This window comes from Eupeodes corollae, chromosome 1 (genome assembly GCF_945859685.1).
Source record: "Eupeodes corollae chromosome 1, idEupCoro1.1, whole genome shotgun sequence".
Classification (NCBI taxonomy): Eukaryota; Metazoa; Arthropoda; class Insecta; order Diptera; family Syrphidae; genus Eupeodes; species Eupeodes corollae.
This window is the reverse complement of record NC_079147.1, coordinates 237,704,624-237,711,972: the sequence shown is the minus strand read 5'-3', so window position 1 is coordinate 237,711,972 and position 7,349 is coordinate 237,704,624.

Below are 7,349 nucleotides of genomic sequence, written 5' to 3'. Positions count from 1 at the left end.
TATTTATGATAATTTGTTTACGTCTTTTCTCTGGATTTATGATTTCAAATAAGTCAGTTTCTTTGCTTAATTCTTAGTTCTTTCTCCCGAATTGGAAATATTTCATCTAGTAAGTGTAGAAAGTACTCAAGATTTTACAAATTTAGCTTTCAAACTATGTAAAGAGGTTTATCTTCTACGTGCACCTATAAGCAAGAAGAAATAAGATAAGCGATATGGATTTATGTGGGCAACTTGAGGTTTATTAATCAAACACAAAAGTCAATTTTTAATTCCTAAAACAAGATAAATAGCTCTTTTTGAATAAAAAAAGTTCTCACTTCAGCTCTTTTGTTTATTTTATGGATCAGATTTTTGTATACACAAAATCATAATTTGTTTATAGCAACACTCCAAAAAAAAATTAAGAACATTTAAATCCATTTTGTTTTGATAGTTAGTAACTTTTAAATGTTGAAGACTCCAGCAAAACAACTAATTTAATTTTAAATACAATTTGGAGAGAAATATTTCTCATCACTTTGTTTTAAATACAAAACTAAGCTTAACAAAGCAAGCAGAGATTTGTAAGAAAACAATAAAAATAATCAAATCTAAAATTTTATTGGCACAATCAAATTGCCAGAAAGTCATGCAACTGAAACTTAATTCCTAAATGACCTCAAGCATTGTTTACAAAATTGCCACACTCCATCACTTCTGGTGTTTCATTCTGTTTTTATCGATTCTGACATATTTCTTATAGCCCAAAGTCAAATTGCACTGACCAAACAAGACCACCATCAGCATACCAATTTTTGTATAATAAATACAACTCTAGCGATTGCTTCCAAATCGAAAATCTTAAATCAATTTTAATTTTCTTTCGATTTCAAGGAGCACGGCGACTCCGCTATATACATTCGATACTATATTCAGATGAGTGACCAGACACCAGACCATCATGCCATCTGTACGTTGCGTCCGTCGCGCCGTCGCGCTCCTGTGAAATCATGATCCTGGAGGGCAACACAAAAAGGTCCAGCATCATCACCATCATATACAGTAACACAACCTCACAGATCGAAGGTGTTAATATTCAATTAGACCCAAGACATTGGATGCAATAAATTATCCTTCAACAAGATTTCGTATCTCTGTGAGTTAACATGCGCTTGAAATATGTCTCTGAATATGCAGACGCAGAGACTATATATCTGAAGCTCAAAGGTGAAACGAAAAAGGCTCATATACATTCAGAGGTGGAGGATAATAATTAATGGGCGAGGAACAGGAGTTGCGGGAGCATACTACATAAGACCCATGGGCTTTCGCAATGCAATTAAATGTCGACAGAGAAGTGGACAGAATGAAATACATCGCTAATTTGTCAGAAATGTGCTGTCGAGTTGCCACGATCAAAGGCACTTTATAGGCCATAGCTATATAAGACTATAAATTCAAAATAGAAATTCAAATAGATCCACGATGGTTGATAAAGATTTGATTAAGGTATTTTTAGAGAGTTACTCTCTTTACGCTTTACCCACCATACCTGTCATTCAAAACAAACAGCAATGCAGATGCTGAAAGCAGGAGCAACAACGATTATGGGATTAAACATATCTATTTCAAGACATACTCGTAGACCGGTAAATGTCTAGTTCTTCACTGATTCACTTTATCTGAAATAAGATTTGTATGAGGATTCCTGTCCAAATCTATATCAGTTGCAGCGCAGAAATATTTAATGCACTCGTCTTAGGATAACGATCGCCGAAATCCAAATACCAAAATGCCAACAAAAAAAAAGGATGATTTCATCCGATTAAAGGAAGAATAATTTCGCTTTTCTTTGAAACTTAAAATCGAACATTACTCGTCTTCGTCTTTTTCCTCGTCCTCGTCGTATTTATTGTCTAAGGGAAAAAGGACTCTTTACTTTATGTTATAACGAGGCGCCTACTGTTTGGGTAATTTCTTGTTGAGTTGAGTTTCATTGTAGCGTGAATTTAGATCATCTCGTCAGGATGTAAGGTGTATTTTTGTTTACGATAATAATCGCCGCAAAAATCCGGATCTCAGACAGGATTTTGTGTGTGTTTTGAATAGATAGATTTTTTTTTTCGGGTGATAATTAGTGAAGATGTTTGTGTTTGAAATTGGATAGGTCTGCTATAAATTTGTTGGTACTTCAAATCATAGTAAAGAAACAATTAGGAGCTTTATATTAGAAATATGTATGAGACAGATTAGAAGTCAAGCGTGGTGCTTTTCATCAATCGAATTGCATGCCTTAGCCGACATAGAAATGGTTTCGATGAGAATCTCAAAATTGAGTGAAAAATAAATTTAAATTTCTTGTTTATCTCCCGACAACTCCCTTATCTCAAATCTATCTTCTCAAACTTTGTTATAAAACATTATTTTTGTTAAGTATTGTAATATGTTTGTTATATTATAAAACAAAATATTTATTGAAGACTGATAAATGTTTTACTGTTATTAATTATTATATAATTATTTGTTATTTATGTATTTATTTATTTTTATTTTTGTTTGGTATCTTTTTTGTATTTCAACGTTATTATGTATGATACTTATTTATTTCAATGTTTTTATTTTTTTAAGATTATTATATGTTTATTTATGTATTAAATTTTTTTTATTTGTTTTTTACTCATTTATTTATTCATTAATATTCTGTTTGCCTTTGTGTACAAATTGTCATTGGAATTTCACGTAAATTCTTAATGTTTTATTTTAACTTTCTTTTCTCATTTACTGCAGTGGGATGGAACTAAATTCTCTGAATAATTTGAAAGAACATCAGGGTGTTTATTAAGCCCGATATTATTCGCCTTGTTTATTGATGACGTTTGTGATGTACTTCCGGGTAAAATACTCTTTGCCGGTATACAAATCAAAGTTTTGCTCTACACCGACGATTTAGTTTTACTGGTTGACAATACATCTATCCTTCAGCTGCAAATCAACAAACTTAATATATTTTGTGAATCCTGGAGTCTCTGCGTCAATACTAACAAGACAAAAATAATGATTTTTGAACCGCGTCAGAGAAGAAGACTTCCAGAAGAAAACAGGTCCTTGGAGTTTTGTTGTCTTATAATCTTAATGTTTCGAAACACATAAAAGAAAAAAGCAGCGAAGCCAAAGTAGCTCTACACTTGATGTTGCCTAACTTTTAGCATAACCAAAAAATCGATCTTAAATCCAAATATCGAGTTTTCAGACAACTATAAATTGCTGGTTTTGGATATTTACAACTGGATGAGTTTGAAGCCGTGCAAAGGTATTTCTTCAAACGCTTGTTTGGATTGTCTTCTTCAACGCCCAATTATGCTATATATGTATACATATATAGAGTCTGGCATAAAACCTCTTTACACTACAAACATGAAAACTAACTCAGACTACATATTGAAAGTTATAAGGAGGGATGAAAGAAGCCTTCACAAATTCATTATGACAAGGCTTTTGCAAACAAATGCCTCCCCGTTTAAGGAATGGAACCAGATAGCTTCTTCAAATGGCAGTAATCTATTCTTTTTGGAGTCAACAACCAGTTATTGCAATTGAAGGTTCAAACAAAGATTCCTAATTACTATTTCGTGTTTCAAATCATGTAAAAATTAATATATTTTTTATTTCAAAGTCATTTCAAAATTGTTGAATTCGCACTTGATGCTTTAATATTATTTATTTTTTTTATGTATAATTCGTTGAAATTATGTTTATTATTTGAATTTTAACTTCTTTACATTTAAATTGCGTTTTTGTTATGAAATGCCAATCATGAAGACGGCAGAATTGCCATGTCTAAAGAAAAAAAAAAACATTTGTTAATAATTTATATCTTTAAATAAAGAAACTATCTATCTTTCTATCTACATATCTATCTAAAGCATCTTGCACATGAGCTACGAACTACGAACTGTGGATGTTCGCATATTTTGACTTTTCTTTCACATAAGCTTTATTTCTATTCGCAGACAGCGACGACTTGTCAATTTTTAATTACCCTTTTCAACAAACAAAGCAAGAGTGGTATAATTTTGAGGTTAAGTTGATCGCGAACAATTTATTCGTTGCAGTGTGGATGGTATGTGTAACGCGAATAGAGTTTGACAATTCGTAGTAACCACACTGCAATTCGTTACTACCAAATTGTTTTTACAAAATTGTCTTGTTTTAGAGAACTAAAAGCAATTTTTATTATCCTAACATAAGTGTCAAATGGTTTCTTATAATTTAAATATGTCTTTGTTTAAAATTGACTTTTTGAAATGTTTAAAATCACATTTGTTCGTCCATTCGTTCATTCGTGGTTCATTATCATGCCCAAGGCCCTTAATGGTATGGATGGTGAGATACCGACCTTAATTTTTTGTGAAAAAGGAGTCAAAACTGCGTCAAAAGGTTATCGAACAACACTTTTGGAGAATTTCGTAAAGTTTTTCAATCAAACAATGTTTAAAAACAATCATTGCACATTCCAACAAAATTCTGCTCCGGCTCATAAGGCTAAGGATACTCAAGAGTGGCTCAAAAACAATGCCAAGACTCTATATTATATCTTAATGAGGTAGAAATAGCTAATGATATGGAACCAGTAGATCCGAGCTTAAATTGTTTTGAATTTCAGGCAGTTGAAAAGGCTGATTTAGTAGACAGTGTTTTGAAAATTAAATCAAAAGCCATGGGGTTTGATGAAATGCTGCCCTCGTTTATTAAAATAATACTACATCACATACTTCACACCCCTACGCATATTTTCAATACAATCATTACGACAAGCTCTTTTCCTCATACCTGGAAAGTTGCAAAAGTAATTCCTGTGATCAAGAAACCTGCTACTCGCTTAACATCTCCCGAATACAGACTAATTTCGATTTTTCCATTTATTTCAAAAGAAAAAAATGTACATAGCCAGATCTTGAATTTAAAAAAAAAAATAACAATCTCTTATGTGTTAATCAATCCGGTTTTAGAATAAATCACAGTTGTGTGTCTGCTATCATTAAAGTAACTGATGATCTAAGATATGCTATTGACCATGATCAAGTATCACTTTTAGGATTATTTGACTTCTCGAAAGCCTTTGATACTGTTAATCACAGTGTTCTTATTTCCAAAATGAAAAGGCTGTTCCGATTCAAAGATTCAGCATGCGATTTAATGTCTTCTTACCTTGTTGGGAGAAAACAAGCTGTCGTTGTAGATAAACATGCTTCAGGATTGTTGGATCTTTATTCCGGAGTTCCCCAGGGATCAATACTAGGACCATTGCTATTTTGCATGTGTATTAATTACCTTCCAACCCGGGTGCATTATTCGTCGGTTGATTTATATGCAGACGATGTCCAGATTCGCATAAGTTGTGAATTGGGCATGATTAAAAACGGTGCTTACCTGCTTAATGAAGACTTGTATAGAATTTATTGTTAGTCAGAGGAGAATAACTTGAGATTAATCCCAACAAAATCTAAATGTATGGTAATTTATAAACATAAGCTTGATCTCGGTTATTTTCCACCAATACAAATTGGCAACCAGGTAATCGAGTACGTTGATAGAGTAAAGAACCTTGGTATATGGTTTAATTCCACACTTAGTTGGGATTGTCACATATGTACAATATATTATAGGACACATTTACGGATGTCTACGCAGTCTTTCCTTCACACAGAAGCGTACACTACAAGACATTAGACTTTACTTAGCAAAAACTGTAATTATCCCGATTATTACTTACGGATGCCAGATATTTTGCAGTCATAGCTCAGAATCTAAAAGAAACCTAAATGTTGCCTTCAAGAAAATAATTCGATACGTGTACAATTTTAAGCGTTATGATAATGTTTCCGCCTATAAGAAAAATGTACTTGGTTTTACATTAAACGCATATCTAAGTTACAATACTTTAAAAACTTTGAATGGCATCGTAGCAAAGAAGGAGCCATCTTATTTTTATAACAAAATTGTGTTCTCTACATCAATACGATCGTAAATGTAATTTAACTAATTCTTAAAATTGAATTCATAAATAGATATAAATATAATTTTTATTGTTTTTTTTTTTGTTTTTTATATAATGCTCTAAATTGAAACAATTTAAATCTAAATTTGGATAATCTTGTTATAGTTTAACTATAATATATAATAAATGTAACTTTTGCTTATTTAGACTTAAGTCTACTGTAAAAGATGAAATGAAATAAATGAAATGAAGGATTAGCCATCTATAAATCTACACCCTAATACTTTGTACTAAAAGCTTAAATTAGTTTTTCGCTGTATCAGTATTTATGACTAGACTAGGTATTGTGCTTAATGACCACAAGACATTCAACTGTCTCCATTTCGATAGTCTTCATGAACGTCTGTCAAAGACAAACTTAATGACGCATATTGTTTAAATTTTGACATTAGGTGCTATTTCAATTAAGAATTCAATAATTCACGGATCACCCTTGTAATAATTAAGTATTAGAATGCTTAGCTGGTTAAAACTCTTTCCATTTGTAATTTGTAGTTTATTTTTCTAGCCACACAAATATTGAATTTGTAACAGAGCCAAATAACTACTTGACCTAATTGATATACCAACGCTTTCAATATTTGTGAATCAAATACTTTATTATTATTAAAAAGAAAAGAAACTACAAACAAAATAGAATCACCAACCTTCTGTCAAGTGTATGGCGCCTTTTATTTATGCTGGCTTCAATATGTTCCAAGAAACTGTCATTTAAACAATACCCTTACATTATAATGTCTTTTATATAAAAATAACAAAAAAAAATGTCACCTGATGTTACTCCTTTTTCATTTGACTTTCGTAGAGAAACAGTCACAGCGCCAGCGATCCAAAGCGAGCGTCAGCGTTATATCTGACATAACCCAAAATGCCATCATACAAATGGGACCCTACAAATAGAACCTAATAAAAATAATATTAATCCAGCTAAACCAATAAATGCGACTGGCATCAGGAGAAGAAATGATCTTATCGCACTGAGCGCCTTCATAAGATTTATCACTTGGCACGCCATGTGGTATAAATGAAGATTCTCTGCAACCTGAACCATGCTGTTGCAGAGATGCACCCAGAAGGTTCATCTAGCCTTTAGCCTATAGAGTCTATATTATAATATTCATATCCAAACTCTTCTTGGTTCAATCACGCATTGCAATGTAATATAATGACTGCATCTAAGCCAGAATTAGCTTCCTCTGTTTGGATGGTGGACACACGTCGAGGGAAGAGCTTCATAGCCAGAGAGAATTGCCTCAAAGTGAGCGTATTTTGCTGGCTTATTAATGTGACCATTTGTGGGATAGTGTCA